We start from the raw sequence: 21,650 nt of genomic DNA on the forward strand, positions 1-21,650 counted from the left end.
TGTGCAGCAAATTTATTACGTCTGGCCACCAAAGGGAGTCAAAGGCTCCCTTTATGTCAATGGCTATTGCAAGTGAGTGCAAATTGTTATCCTTGTTCTGTTTCATAGTGGCCATTAAGTCTTTTATGGCATGTTCAGTTGAGTTGCCCATTCGGAATCCATATTGGTTTGGATGCAGGGCGTTGTTCCTTTGCAGGAAGAAGTCCAGTCTGTAAAGAATTACTCTTTCCAATACCTTACCGAACGCTGGCAGTAGGAAAGTACTGATGTTTCCAGCAAGCTGAAATGACCGCAAGGAATAGTTTTGGGAATTCCCGGTTTATCTCTCTAATGATGATATTATCAATTCCATCCGGACCTGGAGCTTTTTTGGGTGCCAGAGTAACTACAATACATAAAACCGAAGAGATCATCTGCTCTCAGTTGTTATATCAGAGCTGAATTCGGAGTATTGAGGTAGACGAGAGAGCTTTGCCTTTCAAATGCGCTTTGAATTGCATTGTGATTAACGTTTTTAAAAGTTTAAAATGTAATTACTGATTGTACTCTGTGATACTGTGAAGAGCTGTACGAGTATTTTTGTGGAAAGTTTCAGAACCGCGAAATGTTTCTTTGGGTAAAATAAATTTTATTCAGCTATCAGGGATACTATGTGCATTCAATATGTTACAAACTGATACGCACGCATCAATATATTTAATAAATCCTACGGGAATTAGAGAAAATAGCACAACAGTTTTTGTATAACACATAAATGCTTCTGTTTTTCTTAATCACGTCTGTTATCTTCTAATTGTGTATACGTTTATATACAAAATTGCAATATTAGGAAGAATCGCCAAATTGAGATCAAAATTAGTTAGTGCAGAAAACTTACATGATTGTAAAAAAAAATGAATTTTTATAAAACAGTAAAATTATTTATTGAACGAAAGAACTACACAAAGCGAGTAAATTATTAAATAGTGTGGTCAACTATGGCTGGGAACCAAGCAATTTCCTTGTGTAGCATCGATGCAAAATGATCCTGAAGAAGATCAGATGCCTGATATTAGCTAACTGATTGAGATAATTGACTCACATTCCGGTTTGGATATAAATGACATCCCATCATCAAAGTCCAACCGTATTCTATAAGAAAGAGATCGAGGGATCTGTCTGGCTGAACAAATCAGCAGATAGAAGACAATCTTTGAAAATGTGTGCGAAATGGGGCTGAACATTTTCTTACTGGAAGATGGTCCCATGGTTCTGTAGTAGAAATGACAGCATAATACATCTTAGAATTTTGATTATGGACAATTAGGCAGTGAGGGTGGCACAAATGACTGTTAGTGTATCAAATTATCAAGCAAAAACGAAGCTTTAGTTACAGGGCTTTGTGAGGTGGTAGCCGCTTGAAGTTCGGAAGAAAGGTCAGTGCAATTGTGTGCATCCATATTACATCCTTTAATATAGGGCATCAGAACCAAATTCTTAATTAGATTTATAGGATACCAAGACTTTGTTAATAGGGATACAAGAGAAACAGCATCTCATTACTACTCAGTAGCAGTCAATGCAATTGATATTGAAAATGCCGTTTCCGCTTTCGTCGTTTAACAGTACTGGGATGGTCCCTTCTGCATCAGCAACAGAAAAATATCTGCTGGCGATAACTTAGGTGCTATTCTCACCATTTCTATATTCTGGCGTCTCTGCGGTTCATTGCCTGCGTTCTACAGATTCCAACCTTTCTAGTCATCCCATTCTCATCAACATTATCTAATGTCAGCAATGCAGGATTCCAGATGTTGAGAGGTACGGTAATTTGGCAATCAGGCCTTTTTCAGTATGATGATAATGTCTGCGTAAAATCCCCACAGTTTAGTCGCACCTAAAGCGGATTAAAACGAAGGCATGCTTTGAGACAATAAAGAGCGGAATGTTGCCCTCCTGCCGCAGCAGTATCTCTACTCACACATTCAATGCATTGCCGCAGCATTTATTATATCACTGGATGTAAAATGTTTGTAATTTGTGTGTTCATTCACGCGGGACTTGCAATCAAATTGTATTTTGGTTTTAGTATGGCTCGATATGATTTTGTTTTTACAAAAACTGCGTTTAAAATTATTATCAGTCTGAACTAAAACTGAATTTCTTATTACAGTTTTACCCTGTTAACAGTATTAATTTCCGTTTTAATACGAATGGTTGCTTTAATTCTACACGTATAGAAAATCAGACTCCTTCAGTATATCACGGGCATTGCAGAATCATCAAAATTATCTTACAGCAACTTAACAATTAAGTATATATTTTATGTTCTGGCCTGTTCTGTATATTTTATTATGTATGTATGCCCTACCATTAGAAATTACATGTTTTGAAAAACATATTAAAAGTTTTACTAACGATTTAAGAACACAGTTTCTATACTGTTGATAATCAATAACGAACTTATAAATTTGAAAAAATAAAATTATTCGTTTTTAAGTGTATATCACTTCCTGTTATTAGGTGAAATCAGGAAATTTATGTGGAAGGCTGGCTCGTTAAGTACTGTTTAGGCGTAACCACTTGCAGCTAGCAATAATTTTTTCATCAGGGATTATTCAATACACAATTTTACATAACAGCAAATATGCAACCAGATTATTTAGAGTCAAGAACATGCATGGAAAAAGCTTTAATAATCAAAGTATGTAATTTTAATTAAACATAAATAGAGTATTCAAAATAATGTCATTAATGTAATGAATGTAATGTCAATGTAATGAATTACGCAGTATCATAGCAAAATACCATTATACTATCAAATTAAAGCATTTTACTTTTTACATTTCTGTTTGATTCCCTTTAAACGCTAGAAATATCGCAAGGTGTGCGAAAATGACTTTCAAAATGCTTACGGAGAATATTTTTGTTTTAGTTAGAAGGGAAATTTTTACGCAGTCTATTTATACTAGATTATAAATTCTTATGAATGACACGAAGACTTAAAATGCAATGAATTTAGCTTTGATGGAAAGCAAGCTGACAATTTTGGAATAATTGAAACAGCTCTGGACTGGGTACCGGAAATAATGAAATTAGATTTCTTAGACTGAGTGTGGATAAAGACCTTCAAATAAAACATTCTCTCTTAAATGTAGGAAATCTTTTCTTTTCAGTTGATTCTGAAAGAACTCGTGTAACGGAAATTGCTTCTAGATAACGGTTATTCTATTTTCTTTGCGGTTAACGTAACAAAAATTCCTCTCGAGATAATAATTATTCGGGTTTTCTTTTTTACGTTAACATTAATGATTTCTGAAAACTTTTCGTAACTATTTTTCAGAACTACAGTGCTTTGTCTTTATTAATTTCATAGTAAGATGTTTATGTTACATAATATAACATTAGACGTGGTTTTCCTCATTAATGTTAAATGCAATAAAATTTTATCAAAATATATTTTCAACTTTTACGTTTCTGAACGAAATTAAACTTTATGCTCATTGAATCCTGAGAAGATAAATTAATATTTCATTCCCAAATTGTTTATAAACCGGTGTTCAAAATTAAGAAAATCCTCAGATTTGATTGATTATTTCATGAACCGATGGATAGATTTTAATTAAATATTTGGTGTGAGCATACGTTGACGTTAATACAAATATGCGCAAATTACATACATTTATGTATATTATATGCAAAATAAGATAAAAAATGCGTTTAAAAGTCACATGCAAAAAACAAAAAGCATAGTGGTAAATTGCAAGAAAAAAGGGGGAATAAAATAAGCCAAAATCAAAAATGAAATATAAAACTTGCAACTTTCGATGCATCGATACCAAGGGGTTAGTGCAAAGAGAGATGTAAATAAATAAAACAAAATCTGTTTCTGAATCGACATAGAAACAAATTAAAGACTAAGATTAAAAATAATCTTATAAAACAATAAAAGCAATTTGTGCCTTTATTAGCCTGATCACCTACAGGCCAAAGGCCAAAGCTGGCTTTGCAAAATTATAGCACCAAAATCTAGACAAATCTCCAAAAATTTCGAAATAATAGAGAAATAAAACATAATGTTAAAATTATTTTGAGTAGACCGAGTCTAAAAGCAAAACTTGAGAAAGATAATAATCTAGTGCTTGAAAACAAAACAATAGGCAAATTTTAATCCAGTATTGAGAAAAACAAAACTATACTCAAATTTTGAAAATTTACAAAAAAGCATAAGCATGCAATAAATCTTAAAAACCTAATAATAATTTAACTTTATACTTTTTTTATATATATAAACTTAAAGCATCTAAAGTTAATGGAATCAAAACAAGGCAATTCGTCAACAATATTAATAACTGGAACCGTGCATAAGATGTTAAACTTAATATCTAAACAAATGAAAATTAAAATAAGAATTCAGAGTAGAGCAAATGCGAAAAAGAAAAATACAAAATTATAAAAGTATAAAAATTAATCTTCTTTTACTGAAACTCCAGTTTAGAACTCATCAGGGAAAAATGAATTAAAGCTGCACGAAAGTCGATTAATATGTTTCGAAAGCATGTTTGGTTCTCCTGGTTCATCTGAGATCAAAAACCGAAAAAGGATTCAATTAAATTTTAAGACATTAAAATTCATATAAAACTGAAAAATTGAATCGGAAATTTTTTTTGTGTGCGTTTTATCTGTGTGATTTATTTAGATGTTATGTTAAATTTCTTATGCGCAGTTTCAATTATTAATATTGTTCAGGAATTGCTTTGCTTTGATTCCAATTTGATATTAACTTTAGATGCTTTAAGTTATTTTACTTCAATCCTGCAGGTATAGCTCAGGACGAGTTTAAATTTTGTTTTATTTTAATTTTTAGCCTAATATATATATTTATTGCATTTTTCCTTTCTCTGACACTGGTTGTTACGTTATTTTCTTCCTTCACGTTCGTACGGGGTTCGTAGATTGGAGTGAATAACGACGATAGTTGATGAAGTATCGAAACACACTTTATTTAGCCAATATTAATCAGATAGCTCCAAAATCACTTTTACAGTCGTCGAACTGTTATAAACACGCTGACACAGCCTTCACACTGTCAGGCAATAACAGTGAACAGCTTCACTGCAAACTTTGCAGTGACAACTTCACTGCAAAGCACCCGAGTACAGCTCCCAATTCTGCTTGGTCGTTCTCGGAACTCCACGTACTCTCGAGACTCTCTAGGCGATGCACTCGACGATACACAATAATATAGCTCTCGACTCAGCACAGTCTAAGATAAAACTCGACGATGCACTAATTCGAGATGGACTAAAAGACTCTCTCGATGCACTCGACGACCAACTCGGCGCTAGACTTCGAGACACTCGCTCAATGACTGACTATCAGCTCGCTAGACGAGGCACACACACACACACACACTAACTGACTGCGGACCAGCAGGGTTTATATAGCTTTCGGCTTGTGTTCGAGAACATTCTGGGCTAAACCGGTAAGAATTCGTTCCAGAAGATTCTCCATCCGTCTATGGCATATCGCCGATTTTGTCGCCAAATGGGCAATTTCTCGCCAAATGTGGCAACCCTGCCTTTCCCTGCCATTTTATGGCAACCCTAAAACTGCTTTGCGGGAAAGCTATCTCACCGCGCCTGTACATTTCGTAACAATATATACACACGTAGACATACACGGCAATATAGCAGTCATGATATACACTTGTGATCGTGCATAAGGCTTATCGGCGCAGAAAAATCGAACATAAAGATGTCAAAATGAAACAATAAGGGAGGCTAATAGGGTATGTCCTCTTTAACAATCGAAACGCTTCTATAAATTGACTTGATACAAGAAACGAGACAGTTTATGAGTCTATGTCAAGTCAATCCCAATCCTACAGCAAAGCAGTTTTGAGACCTTGGAGAGTTCTGAGAGGGCGAAAAGTGACTTAAGGGGCCCTTCCGAACAGTGTTCCAGATATGCTTTTTAAGATTTAGATCTGGTTGGCAATCCATCCGGTTAATGTCCTAGACAAGCACTATTATACATAAAAATTAATTGTTAACTAACTTTAAAATAGAAAAGGCGGATGTAAAGCTCTATGATCTTTTCCCTACTTCTAACTGTAGTCACAGAGTCTGTATTAAAGACATGAAGGTGTATGCGTCTGTCCAACATAAGACCTACCTAGATCATTAAACCACTGCTGCAATACTGGTCCTTTTCTCAGATTTCCTGATTAGAAGTAGTGGTCTCTGGTTCTCTCTGTCAGGAAAAGTAGAATTTTTTAATTAAATATTAATTATTGGGATTGCCGTGCAATAAATTAGTAAATGCTAAACTGTAATACGAAATTAATTGAATGTAACAAATATCTGATAACAATAATATCTGATAAATGTAAAACTGGTATTTAGAAAAATTTATGGTCAAGTGGTAAATGTGTCGCGTTTTGAATTAAAATAATACGGTAAAAGATTGAGTTTCAATACGATTGAGAAAATTTCAAGTTACCCGTTGCAGAGTATAATATCCTGGGAGACAAACTTAATGGTAAGAGAAATATAGGTGCAGCATTAAAATTGAGCATACAGTTATAATTGTAGAACCTTGATTAAACAAATGGTTACACACAGAGCGATTTGCTGGAATATAAAGAGTCCACGCTTGGTAGATTTGTACTCACAGTTGAAATTAACATGTAGAGTATTGTCATGATGTTTACAGTCTGTAGCCAGATCTGAAAAGCCAGTCTGTAGCCACTAAGTATTCTAAGTATTCTAAATGAAGAATATGAAACGCAGAAATTTTTGAGCCTCTCAACCGAGACAGTGGTTAATGACTCTAACTGCCGTACCGAAGGGTCCGGATTCGAAAACCGAAGAAGCCATGGATTTTTGTTGATATATACAAAATTAACTGAATGTGCATTTAAAAAATAAAACGGGAAAATGTATAGTGCTTTGCGGCATGAGGCAACTCTAAATATGTGGTGAGACGAAAGTTCTCTTCAGAGGTCCGTCCCCCGGGATGTTCTGCTTCAAAATTGGGAGCAGAGCTAAGTAAAATCGCACTGTCGACTGTATGTTGTTCAAGGTTCTTGCCAACGACAGGCGCAAGTTTACTTCCTTGCCACGATAATTTTTGTGGCTTGCTCTGATATCAGAAAAACGAAATCTGTCACAATAACAACAGTAGCAACAGAAACTGTTAATGAAGACGATAAATAAGTCCCATGGACAATAGCACTTCTTTTTATGAAGCCATCAAATTCTTTTGTCAAGAAATTTTCATTCGTAACAAAGCCATGCGTTTCTTTTATCCCCATAACTGAGCTTTTATAATTCTTCGACATCTAGCATAGAAAACACTACCGCTTAAAATTCGTACATATATAAAATACTTCTTCATTTTATACACTTAGCAAATTTAGCAAAACTATAAGGTATTTCTCCCGCCTTCTTAACAATCCTCCGTGGTGTAGTGGTCTCCATCCTCAGCGCGTAACTGAGAGGTCCACGGCTCGATTCCCGGGGAAGGCGTAGTAAATTTTGCATCCCTCCTGCTTCCAAATAACTTAACGATTCTGCAGTGGTGCCCAAACTAAAAGGGTGTTGGATAATGATTCTCCTCACCCAGGATTTGGTGACTGGGTCTCCTAAAAAACCCCAGTCTCCCTTTAAAAGAGGGAGTATATAAGGTATTTCTTCCGCCTTCTTAGCGAGCCTTCGTGGTGTAGTGGTCTGACGCTCAGCGTGTAATTGAGAGGTCGGCTGCTCAATTCCCTGCGAAGGCGTAGCATATTTTTTATCTTTCTTGCTTCCCCTCCCCTAGAAAAACCCTAATGTCTCTACAGTGGCTCCCGAACTAAAAAGGGTGTTGGAGGATGGTTCTTCTCAACCAGGATTTGGCGATTGGGTACCCTGAAAACCCCAGTCGCCTTTAAAAGGGGGAGTATATACTCCCGCCTTCTTGTGATGGCTTCGTGGTGTGGTGGTCTGCACGCTCAGCGCGTATTGAGAGGCCCGCGATTCGATTCCCGGCGAAGACGTTGCTAATTTTTCATCTTGCCTGCTTCCAAAAATATACCTAATATCTCTACAAAACATGAGTCTTGAATGTTCATTCATTAACATGTTGTGCATGGTAAACATTAAAAATTGCTCAGTTTGCGCAAATTATCGTAACATTCCTAAATAACCTTCAGTCGCAAACCAATTATTAAGTTCAATTCAATTTGAAGTCATTAGAAGCTTTGGTTTCAGAGGTCCCTATTATATTTTTGTTCAGAAAACCTGATTAAAAATTTAATCTACTATATGATCATCACTTTAACCTGGAATAACAAAAATATCGACACGAAAATTCTGAGAGACGACAACATGTCGCTCTGGCTGAGCATCTCTTCAGACCAGTATTTGTACTGGGTTGAAAAGCATCTGATGAATCCATCGTATCGAAATAAGCGGCTTATCTTGACACTCTCCCTACGTACCTTCATTTAGAAAGAATTAAAAATCGCTACTTGTCGTCAAACACCTGAGAAAGGATCCAATGTGACAGCTGAGATTTAATGGTCGGACAGGCGTCAAGATGGACAAGCTCACAGACCTTCATGTGTTTGACAAAGGCCCTGTGATTGTTGAGTGTTACAAGGAAGAGAACTTATAGATCTATGTTCGCATTTCCAGGGGTGCGGTTGGCTATCAGCTGATTTCTATGGATGAGAGTCTTCGTCCAGATGGGGCTGATATCATATATGGTTATTCGGAAAGTCAGGATTTTAACTGAAAGGATTGGCGCCCAGATCTCTTGATTTAAACTCTTTAGAATACATCCTGGTCGTTCTTGTCAGGACAGCTGCTACTCGCCTTTCAGAACTTTCAAGAACCTAAAAGCAGCTTTGTTGTAGGAGTGCTCCATACTAGTACGAGGTATCAAGAACTGCCTCATTTTCAGTATATCCTATTTTGAGAGTTCTATCCCAACTGCAAGTAGCACAGCAACGTCGAAACGACGATGCAAACTCGTCGCGGATGTCGTTGCAAAACGTTGCAATATGTCGTCTTTAAGACGCCCAGATGTCCACGAACATCCACTGTTTTGCAACCGCTGCAAAGACGTCTTTATTACGTCTTTGCAGATGAGGTTTTTGTCGCATAGACGTGGTTATGGCATCTTTCGCAAGTGATATTTTGGTTGTATCATCGTATCACGACGTCTTAAAGACACCTAAATGTTCGCAAAATTCCACCTTTTTGCAACAGTTGTGAAAATGTCGTTATTATGTCCTTGTGTTACATATTGATTTATGCAGAAAAATAAGCTTAATAATTAATATATTTTTCTTCATTTTTTAAAATTTGGTATTCCTTGTATTGATATAAAGTTTAAATATTTTATCATTTCCTGTAAACCAGAAGATAACACATTTTTTTCTCTTTAGACTAAATATGCATAATTAATAATAGCCTTAATTATTTGCAGTACTTTAAACTATATTTTTTAAATAACTTAAATTCTAAGTTACGATTATTTAAGATTTCATCATTTTTTTTAAGTGAGAGTAATTATGAAAGTGGTTATTATAAATATATAGCATTAATAGTAGGTTTTAAGTAAACAAAACTCAATTAGACATAAATAAAAGTAAAGACACATATGTGGGTAAAAAAAAAGAGCGTTTCTGATAACAGCATTATCACATTTATTTCTGTTAAATCTCAGAGACATTGAAAATTGTCCCTGTCATGATAAAATAGGAAGCGGTTTTTAAGGTAACATAATCAGTATTTTCCTAAATTCAAGTATGAATTTATTCGCGTTTCACAGTAAAAAATATAACCATTAACTTATATATCTCCAAGATATGCAAATGAAAGACAGTATAAAGAAGTTAATAAATGTGATAAAAAATATACTTTAATCTAATAACTTCCCATATTCATATCCAAAATGAAATAATAACCTAACAAACAGCATACATGACAGCACTATTTAAGAAAAAACTTGAACTAGTAGTGTTTGAAATTATAAATAGCAGAAGGAAGGTAACAGAACTAAGATTTCCAATTAATAAAAAAATATTTGTGTATTTTAAATAGTAAGCAATAAAAGTGCAATAATTATGGATTGCAGTATTTACTAGTAATGCTGATGTTTCTTAACACCATTGCTTTCAATCATATGTTAATATATTTACATAATTTTAGTTTCTACATTTTATAATAGTTGTAGATTATTACAATGATCATTTCATGCACTTTTTATAATCAATAACTTTCCTTTTGTTACTGTACAGAAATAATTAAAAATAATTTAAATAATATAGTATACGATAGTAAGCTATGTAAGTTAAAGTAAGCTCTTCGTTAAATGGCACACGATGAAAATTTTTGTTTCTATTTATTATGAATTTCTTTGTTATCACAAGCACATAAACAGTAAAGGAAGAAAATAGAATATACTTAAATTTAATAAAAAAATAAAACCTAATTTCCGACATTCATTTATTGAGATAATCTAATAAACATACATAACGGCAGTATTAAAAAAAAAAGAAAAAAAAAAAAGAAAAGGGAATTACACAGTGTTTGGAAGAATAGATACGAAACGAAGAGTAATAAAACTGCAATTTGCAATTAATAAAATATATTTAGCGATTTTAATATTACACAATTAAATATCACATAATTATAGATTACAATATTTCATAGAAATGCTAATGTTTCCTTAACACTAGTGTTTCGATCATACATTTCATACACTGTTTAAAATCATTAACCTTTTCTGCATACTGTATATACTATAGAATGTGCATTATTATTAATTTTAATAATTAATCAATTGCTTATATTATGCATATATCTAATTCATCTTCAGCAGTAATATTAAGTACTGGTACCAGTCCAATAATTTCTTTGTATTTTGAAAATAATGAACATACCATAACAGCTTGAATTGTTATTGCTTCTGTATTGATTGCATTTTCAGCAAAACCAGAAAGTGGCTTACTGTTGTATGTTATTTTTGGTTTTATATGAATTAGTTCTGAAAGCCAACAGGACGTTATAACCGAAGCACAAAGCTAGTAAGTTTATCCAAATAATGCACCGCTGGAACCACAGTGATTGGAGACAGACGCTATTTCCACAGAGACACTATTTCACTATCACTAGATTCACAATTAGCATTGTGGCATTTCTTGTAGAGCAGATACTCACACACAAAATAAGCCCAAATTCAGCATTCTCAGGATAATTTCACTTTCTGAAGGCACTTGAAGCAAGTAGATACAGAACAATGAGAAGATTCACAATGCGTTCTTGCATTACATTTACTTTTAGTATAAGCAATATTATTTATATCAGTCATAGCTTGATTCAATTTCAAACATGAAGTAAGTCTTTTCAAACGACTTACAGATGGCATCTTTACCAAATCACTTGAAAGAACTGCTAGAATCTGAATTAATTGCGCAGTTGTTCAAATTTGGCAGTTAGCCAAAGCGCGAAAAGCGCGAGATGTTCGTTTATATACGTTAAGCATCTAGTAAATAATGTACACGTCTGCTTCTCCTTCCGCCATATATATTAGACAGCCGTGCATTCGTCCTTACTTCAAAAATAAGATATTTCAGTAGTGAAATAATTGCTAACATGTGATTTGCATTCATTTCGGAAATATGATTTTTTAAAGTATATAAAATGCATAACTTAACTTACTTTATAGATTAGTTTCATTTTTAAAATATTTTGCTATAATATTTATAAAAATATTTTAAGTATTAATTACTTTAACAAAATTTTAAACAATTATTTAGAACGTATTTTTAGTACTAATTAAATTTAATAAATCAAAAGTATTTATATTAAATTTATATTTCATTAGATGAATCTACCTTAGATTAATATATTTAGATGAAATAAATTAATGAAACATTGCAAAGTAAACCTTATGCTGACTTCAGATTCTTGAAAGGGCAGATTTAGTCTCTTTCCATTCTAAACATAATGCTCATGAACTAAAAAAATGCTAAAACGACTACGTCTAAAAGCGGTCATACCATGACGTTTCAGCAACGTCGGCAAATTGCCAAGATGCAACGGCAAATATTTTGCGTCTTCGCAACGTTGTAAAGACGTCGTAAAAGTTACCATGACCACCTTGCAACTTATCGGACCAGTTTGCAACGTCGTTGCGACGTCGTGTACTACTTGGGATGGCTACAATGGGTCACCATAATTTCTGTTAGCTTGCTTTTATTTTAAAAGTTGCGACTTCTGTTTTAGATCTTCTTCTGCTGATGAGTCTTATGCACGATCATGCATGTGTACCATGACTTCGTATGGTGTATCTTTTCTCATTGTATCAAATTGTGTCAAATTCGCATATAATTTCATTAAAATCCGTTGATCATTTCTGAGATAATCTGCGAAAGTGAAATTCACTTAATTTTTATCACTTGTATTTATAATGTCCATAAATACTTTGGTTCTCCCATTTTCCGCATAGGTAGGACAGTTCAACACTGGCATTTCTACTGCGGTTCTGGTCTCTGTGAACGGTTGGTTGCATGGAAGTATTCATGAGTTCTCCCATGTGTAACGTTGATATAAGCTATTTCCCTTTAAAAGTTCTGCATGGCTGTATCGCTATCCTTAAATGGGTATCTCAGTGGTTTTTGTCATATTTAATTAAGCAAACAAACAACTAAACATAAGTTCTTGGGAAATATTTCCAATGGTATTTCAAACGTTCATGCTAGTGTTCGTAGAAATGTGTTTATACTGAAAATTTTGAAATACTGTAGGGGCCTTTTGTTCCTCTTTCTTAAATTGGCCTGTTACTTTATTAAAAATGTTCAAAAGATTAAATAATATTATTTATAACAAGAAAACATTTAAAGGTTTTTTTTTTCCAGAGAGCATGCCTTATTAGAGGTTTAAAAACGTTCTGAGAAATATTGTCATTTTCTGTAAACCACGCAGACTTTATGTAGGGAATTATTTATGGCAGCAGGTGGCCAAACATGGCACTTGCTACTGGTATTCAAAGCTCTTAACCGTGGCCGTTAGTGGGCTTTAGACCAAAAGCACATTCTACGAAAATCTTCTCTTTATTCCGAGAGAAGGTGAAAACACTAAAAAAATTACTAAAAATGTTAAATTGTTTGAATATTTATTTTCTTATTACCTCAGTAACGCATCATATGTAATCTATCTATAGCAAAACAGTTTCTAATAAATCAACAAGAATACTACATTTATTCTCTCTGAAACAAGAGATTTTTCAATAATGAATAAGTTCTTTACATTTAAATGCTTTTTAAAGGTGCACATAAACTTGGATATCTGCTTGTCTTGCTTTCCTATTGCATAAAATATGGGTGTGGAGAGGTCTAGTAGTTTTATACCACAGGCATCAAAGAAGTGAACGTTGTAGGAGATCAGGGAATTCAATCGATTATTTAAACTTAAATTAGGATTTTATACCTAGAACGGATATCTAGTGTGAAGAGAATATGACGTGACGATAATATGAAGAATCGCATGTTTTCTCATTTTGATGGATGGTAAAAATACAGACAGATATTTTCAGTATTTAAAATTTTATTCCCTCTGCTATTAGGTGAGCTAGAAAAATAAATCTGTAAGTATTGTTTTACATATAAATAAAACAGTGTGCATTCTTTGGATGAATAGCTTTCAAATATAGGTAATTTTCGAATTTTCACCCAAACTGTTTAAAAAATGACTGATCTTTCACCAATTTATGGATCACCAGTTAGATCTTTCACCAGTTTATGGATTATTATATAACTTATCGGTTGCGAAATCTACTTGACATTATTTGAAGACTGTATAATTACAGCATTTGTAATGCTTAATTTTTATCGCATTTTTAATGTCGAAATGGCTGTATTTCTCAAATAATACTAAACATTATTACTAGAAGAGAAGAACATGAAAGACTAATGCTTATGCACTTAAATGGAGAAAGACTGGTACTGGAGATACTACGTGATTAAACAAAGTATTACTAAGATAAAAAATATCTCAATATTGTAGAAATCTTATAAGCTGTTGAGCAATGATTTAAGAGGTTGCGTAATTCAAGAAGAACAAACAAACCATGTGATAGAAAATGTATTGGATACTTAAATTTCATCTAAAATGTCGTAAAAAATTAAGAAATTGATATTGATCAAATAGCAAAATAACCCACACGTTTCACAGAGGCGTGTTATTTTCAGCTCAGATGAATATATCTGTCATAAGCATATGAAACGGGAAAATTTATAAATTTATCAAAATAAAAGAAATAAATGTTTGAGAATGCATGAAAATAAAAGAAAAAATTTGCATTTTTAGGGATGTTGTAAGAATATTGATTTCTTTTCTTTCGAAAAGAGAACTGTAGTTAATTAATTTACGACGGGACTATAAAAATGAAGAAGATATTATAAATAAATTAATAATTTTAATAATTTTTTAAATAAAGTTTGGAGTTTTACCCTAAAGAAAAAGTAGTATTTGCATTATTTAAAAAAATTATGAAACTTAAACTTTGCCGTGATAAGACTTTATAGTATATTATATTAGATACATGTTGACTTAAAGTTAATACATAATGCATTAAAGAAACAAACGGCCTTTTATTTGGAAGAGATTCAAAGATTTACAGCAGACCTAAATTGAACACAAACATGATTAGAAAACTAGCAGACGAAAATTCTTCAATCAGAACTAGATTATTCCGGACTAAAAGTAAGGAAAAATTTACTAAAAGGTTTTTTAAAGTGACTATAGATTATCATAAATTAGCAATGCAAAAAAAGTCGGTACAAAAGCATGGCATTTGTGTAACAGCCCGATCCTGAGAATTGGTCGATGAGCTTTGACCTAAGAAGAACATACGCCAGCCCACCACAATCGAACGAAAGCCATTGATCTTGGACTCATTAATGACTGTAGTGACTGAAGTTTTAATGTACCTCGGAGCAAAAAGAAAAAAAAAAGAAAAGGAGCATTGTCAGGTGATCTTAGAGCCTACGATATTGGCACATCGTATTCTTTCGCTACCTCTTCGAGAAAGGAGTTAGTTGGTGATTTAATTAAGCCAAAGCACTGGAGGGTTGTTTTTAACAAACAAAATTTAGTCTCTGATTAAGCTGCGCAATTTCGTGATTTTGTACTCTACAGAACTGGTATCATATACTTTTAAGAAACGTTATTATGATATATTAAATGTAAACTTTGAGGAAGGCGTTGAGGTAATTAGTATATCCTCAAGACGAAAGGATCTATTTTCTGATAACGATGTCTCTAGAACTATAGGTAGCCATTATATTATAACATTTTTGCTGATTACAAAATCTGTTTACATGTCCCCCCCCATAAAATTCAAATAGCATAAGCTCTGAATCTCGGTAGATTGTTCATATTTCTTTTCTTTGCTATAGAATGGGCTATATATAGAGAAACCACTGCTCACAATTATGATTTATTCCCGAGGGTCGATTGTCATCAGAAATGCTCGTAAACAGAAGATATAAAGTCTTATTGTTTGAATAGGGAGTCTCATTGGATAAAAAAATAGCTGAATATCTTTTTGGGACTTCTTCGCCCTCTTAGAGCCGTTCGATTCCGCTTGAGTCTCAATGTGCTTTTGTCTCCTTAAATATTTGTTCCATTGGAATTTTTTTTTACATTTTAAAATGATTCTATAAAGGCACATGCATTGTCATTCAAATGCTTGCACTGTGGTTTGCAACTGTTTTATGAACGTGACATCGTTCTGTGAAAATTTACACCTTACTCAAGTTGTGTAAAATTAAAGCAGATAAAAGGACTATGATCCGTCTTCCCTTTCTATTGAAGACATTTCTCCCACAGACGTATTTTATTGGCTGCTTTTGAATTTTTTCTACTCTTCCATACTGAACTTATTTCTGTGGCCCGCTAATAACTTTATTGTTAATTCCCATTATCATATATTTGCCTAAACACACAATGTCATAGATAACGAAACAGTCCTTATTTTCATTGCTATAAAAGTCTCTGTCTATAATAAAGTCCTGCCGTTAATTTTGTCCCAGCCGAGTTCATGTTTCTGCATGTCACTAATTTTCAGTTTTCGTTAATGAGAGTTGAACAATGAAAACTATTAAAATGAATATTTCAGTCTTTAAAGTTTTAATCCTTTGTAATATGTTTCTCAGAACAATTCTGAAAACAATTTCCGGTCAGCTTGACTGTTCGTTACTCAAAAAACTGTTGCCCGTGTCATACTTTATTCAGAAAATTTGTTCGTGAACCAGTTTGTTTGTAACGAGAGGCTTGAATGATTTGAGGCATCACTGCGATGCTATTAAATTCAAATAGCACTTCTCCGTAATCATTTCAAGGTATATCATACATATGTAAGAATGCTTGCGAAGTATTTAGAAATATGTAAAGCTCTCGTTTAGATCACTAGAAATTCTTTTAAAATTGAATTACTTATAGTCTAATGCAAGGATGTCAAATTGCGTGATTTAAAATATTTGTATCACATCGGTTTACTCAACCGTTGCGTGCGCGACACTTGATGCTATCGATTTTCTAATATATGGATTACGTTTTGGATCCTCAGACTATGCTTGTTTAGGGAACTGCTATGATTGCATTCCGTTCGCTTGCATAAATATTACAGTCGCATATTTCCATAAATTAATACCTTTCTGTAGTCTTCTGCAGTAAGCAATAACGGTGAGGTGGTGGTGGATAATTGGTGAGGCGAAAGGATAATGTAAATAAGTATGCTTTAACAGAATAGCTTGGCTAACGTCTGATGCATGATATTTTTAAATATGAAATCTTTAAATGTTTCAAATTAAGTGCAAAGATATTTAAATTTCTCGTTTTATTTAGAATGCAACATAAACGTTTTACGCGAATTCAGTCGCAAAATTTGGGATTTCCTCTTTTTTTTTTTAAACTTGTAAAATATAGGACTGCTAGCGATCCAAATGCCATTTAAAGGACTAAAATATGAATCTCTAGCCAATGGTTCCCAGTGTGGTCGAGTTAATTCCCCGGGGTATGATGAAATTAACAGGGTTGAATAATAATCAAGGGGTCGATAACCGAATATGCAACCACAACTGTGTGACATAATCAAGGTCCTAATTATTACAAACATTTTAGCAATAAAAATTAATAATTAATTACTTATTGATATAAAGCTGCTTCATATGAAGTCAAGTCGAATTCAGAACCCATATGTACGTTAAGTTTTGAAATTTAAAATTCATCGGAGAGAACTGTCCCGAAGTAAAAATTATTAGCGAACCACATTATTGAGTTTTCTCTCTTCTTACCTAGTGAGAGCAGGCTTTGTTGAAGGCAATAATTTACTAAAAAGCTAATAAGGAACCAGTTAAATATTTTTAAAGGAGGTGATAAGAATTAAATTAAGCAGTTTTATAATAAATATAAAGAAATGCTTCAATGCATCATGCGCAGCTATGACATTTATTAAAATGGAACTTTTGTGCAATTAGAAATTGTGATTTTGGTTCTAAAACGTTTATTTTTGTAAAATAATATAACATAAATCTATTTTTCCAATACAGTTATTCCTATTCTTAATTTGTGTTATTTATAGCTAATTACTTGGTCTATTATTATGTTGTATGCTTTATATATTAATGAAAACTGTAAGGAAGTACATGAAGAAGAAAAGCATTTTTTTAAAAGGGTAGATGCAAAAGAAAGGGGGGGGCTTGGAATCTCTACTCTACGCATACGAAGCAGGAAAATATTCGTATTAGGTCGTCTGGTGGTAAAAAATAATTTTAAATTTCTTTCTACTCAGAATTGTATGTCACAATGTTTAGCCTAACACTGGCAGCCAATATGGAAACCTTTTAGCTGGGCTTTTATTCTGGCTAGTTAGGTTTTACCTTCAACAGAGCCTGCAATAAATCTTAAAGTAGCATCAGGAGAAAAATAGAGAACAACTAAAATGTGTATATAATTAGCAAGATAGTGCTCAACTAAGACATTATACTAAATAATTTTACTGCATAGCTTGTAGATATCATACTCTAGCACTAAGTATTTACCTTTGAAGGAAATATGTTTTAATCTCGAGAAATATCTTCCTGCCTTAAAGTAATTTATTTGATGCTTATAATAAGTTAAGTGCATTATTAATCGCTAATTTCGCAACAAACAGCTCACTCACTAATTGATCCTAATTCATAGTATGCTACAAGCAGGACGCCGTTCACAAATTCCTAATTGTAAAGTCGTGATAAGTAACTTAAAATAAATTGTTCGCCTTAAATTTCAACAACTTTCAATCGTACTCTCAAGACTTCCTTCTTCTATTTTTATTACGAAACAATTTGAGTCTGTTCTGCAAAGGATGGAAGTCTTACAGGAAAGAGAGTGGCTGATAGTGCGATTTACGATGTTATTGTTACTGTGAAGGACCGAAATCTGGAGAATTTCAACATTCACCGAATCGCTTGTTGTATGCAATGATATGTATATATATATATATATCATATACATCCCAAATATTTGCCGCATATCCTTGTTTTTCACTTACACTAGCAAATGTCGACATTCGCGATGCACTGATGATGAATGTTGAATAAAAATATATTTTTTGTGTTTTTAAATAAGTTTTAAAAATTATTAAATTTTTTTATTTGCAAGAATATAACCAAATATTCTGTCGTTCCCCGAAGTATTTGAAGAATGTCGACATTCTCCATTTTCGGCCTTTTACGGTAACATTACTATACAGGGTGATTCTAAATTGTTTTTACAAATTAAGAGGGGTGATAGTACTCATCCAGATGAGGAATAATTACCATAGAAAAAAGGGTCGCATTCCACTATGAGAAGCAGAAAAGAGGGATAGTAGAATTCCAACTGAACTTACAACAGTGTTGGGAGAGCGAATGAATGAGACCAAAAGTTGCACAATCAATTTAGCGAAAATGTAACAGAGAATGCACAAAACGGATAAAACCGAAAACTAGGAGTTCGAGTGTTAATTCGAGCCCAGACTTTGATGGCAAACACTCAGATTCACATCTTTGGTTGTCAAGGTCTCAACCTCGTAAACGATTGCAACAAGTTAATTATCTAATCAAATTATTATCAACTAACTCCAACTTCCGCTGTATGGCGAGATTAGCATGAAAATTTCATGCTGTGTTCCGGCTGTCAGAACTTCGTGTCCCATAGATGGGCGCTTCAAGTAGAATGAACGCATGTCCAGGAAGACAAGATAGAAAATGGCTAAGGGGGAAAAACTGCTACCTTGATACTTGATATCAAAGTAGCACTTTTTCCCCCTTAATCCTTTGCGGCAAAGTGTGTCCTGTCTGGACACGCCTAAAAATTTCCTTCTGTACGCACAGAAAAATTGAATGAAAAAGGATTTATAGGTTACTATAGGTTACTCTGAACCTTCTTTATTTATAGTAGATGGCAGCTCAACACAAACCAGTCCATATATTTTAGCCATATAGTTTAGTTTTTTAAGACCGTCATTTTTCAAAGAAATCTTCCAGATATAATTTAGGGTATAAAAGGAATTGTTTGAAAAGAAATTTCTATGTTATTTTTTTAGCTGTATGTTCATCTTTTTATTCTATATTAGTTTGAAATTTTTACCTTGAAATTTTGCCTAAAATCAAACGGCGAACCCTAGGTGTGCCCGAGCGAGCTCACCGATAATCTAGGACAACTGAGAGTCTGTATTCTTTGTTTCTTCGCATCTCAGCGGTCAGTTCATTGACAACAATGCTCGTTTCAGCACTCTTTTCGAAGCTCTGTTCAATCAGTGTGCCACTTTGGGCACATCCACAGAATTAAAACGATAAGTGCTATCTTCACAAAATTTTACTTGTGTTCTCCTCTAGGCCTAATTAGACTGCCCAACTTTTGTTTTTGTATCAAAACTCCGTCTTTAAAAGGTAGCGTGCTGGAAAGGGTTAATAGATAATTTCCTCCTAATGATTTAGATAATTAACTTGTTGCAATCGTTTGCGAGGTTGAGACCTTGCCAACAAAAGATGTGAATTTGAGTGTTTGCCATCAAAGTCTGAGCTCGAATTAACACTCGAACGCCAAGTTTTCGGTTTTATCCATTTTGTACACTCTCTGAGTTTTTCACGGAACTGATTGTGCAACTTTTGGTCTCGTTCATTCTCTCTCCCAACGCTGTTGTAAGTTCTGGTTGGAATTCTAATATTCCTCTGTTCTGCCTTTCAGAGTGGAATGCGACCCTATGTTTTATGGTAATTATTGCTCATCTGGATGAGTGCTATCACCCCTCTTAATTTTCAAAACCAATTTAGAATCACCCTATATAAGAAGGAAGATATGATTCTCATTCTTACGTTTATTGAGACAAATGAATACAAAGGATGGTTAGAATGGCCTACATATAAGGATTTTATATTGCCGTAGTTTGTACACTTACTATCAACTATCAAGTTGCAGTACTCTGAGTAGATAGTTAGCTGCATTTTATCTATACGCTGTCCTTGTAAATAAGCATGCTTATTTCCACTGAGAAACGTATACAATGTTCTTTATGATTGTTTTACTAATTTTCATGAAATACATGGTTACTTTTATGTTTTACAATTTGAATGGAGTCAATGATTCGCATGTTTATACTGTTTTTTTGCGTAAAATTTCTAATATTATTCACAAAAACTTCGCAAATGTTTAATCTGTAAGTAGGCATATTTAATTAATAGCAATTAAATAGTTATGTAAACTTCTAGTAAGGCAAGGATAACACTAGTTAAAAATTTAGAACACTTCAGGTCTCTTCCCTTATTGAAAGCTAGCTGCTTAAAATTGTTTCTTTTTCACAATTGAAAGAACAATTGATCCATGTTCATTATTTGCTACATTAATGTATCAATATAAGAAATGTGAAAACTAACTAGCGCTTGTTAGAAGTAAAGTGGTTAAGTAGTGTAAGATAATACTGAATATAGTGAATACTGTAAAAAGTACTGAAAATTTTCTGAAATCTTGCTGCTATGAAACAAACTAGCAGATGAATGTTAAAATAAGTGTCAAAAGATGTGAAATCTGGTTAACGCTTTGTAAGGAACGTAAACTAGTTTAAATGCTAATCTCCAGCTCCTTGAAGACAGTCGGGCCACTTATCACCCCGTCTTTACCCTCTAAGTAACTACAACACAGAAGGTGGTTTAAAATAAACTTTTTGTCAGTTCGTCTGCCTTGCAATTAAGTAGCCCGAATAATAACAGAACGATTCTTCATAGCTGATGGAAATAACGAAAACAAACCTAAAATAAACCCAAATTCCTAAAACCTAAATAAAACCTAAATTCAAAGCATTAAAATGTAAAATTTGCAGTAGAAAGTGCATCTACAAGTTTTAGCCCAAGACCTCAACTTATGGGAGCAATTACGGCTAGCAAGGCTAAATCTCATTTAGGTAATTCAAAAGCTGGTAGACAAAGTAGCAAGACGGTCAATGAATGCTGCCAAAACTTTCGCTTTGAGAATTGTATCCTTAAATACAATAGATAATTTGAATCATGGTGGGAATCAACCACTGAATTTCGCTATCGCATATTATGCTAAAAACATGACAGCTAATTCATATTGACATGACTGGACGAAATG

At 33.5% G+C, this 21,650-nt stretch overlaps 1 protein-coding gene across 2 annotated transcripts in view; it reads left to right on the plus strand.

The window, feature by feature from the left end:
- The window catches only part of Gycalpha99B (guanylate cyclase 1 soluble subunit alpha 2), a 424,202-nt gene that overhangs the window by 147,972 nt on the left and 254,580 nt on the right, over nt 1-21,650 (plus strand). The window lies entirely within an intron of this gene.

The sequence above is a fragment of the Stegodyphus dumicola genome, chromosome X2, assembly GCF_044657685.1.
Source record: "Stegodyphus dumicola isolate Sdum_Otavi_A_Nest chromosome X2, ASM4465768v1".
NCBI classification, from domain to species: domain Eukaryota; kingdom Metazoa; phylum Arthropoda; class Arachnida; order Araneae; family Eresidae; genus Stegodyphus; species Stegodyphus dumicola.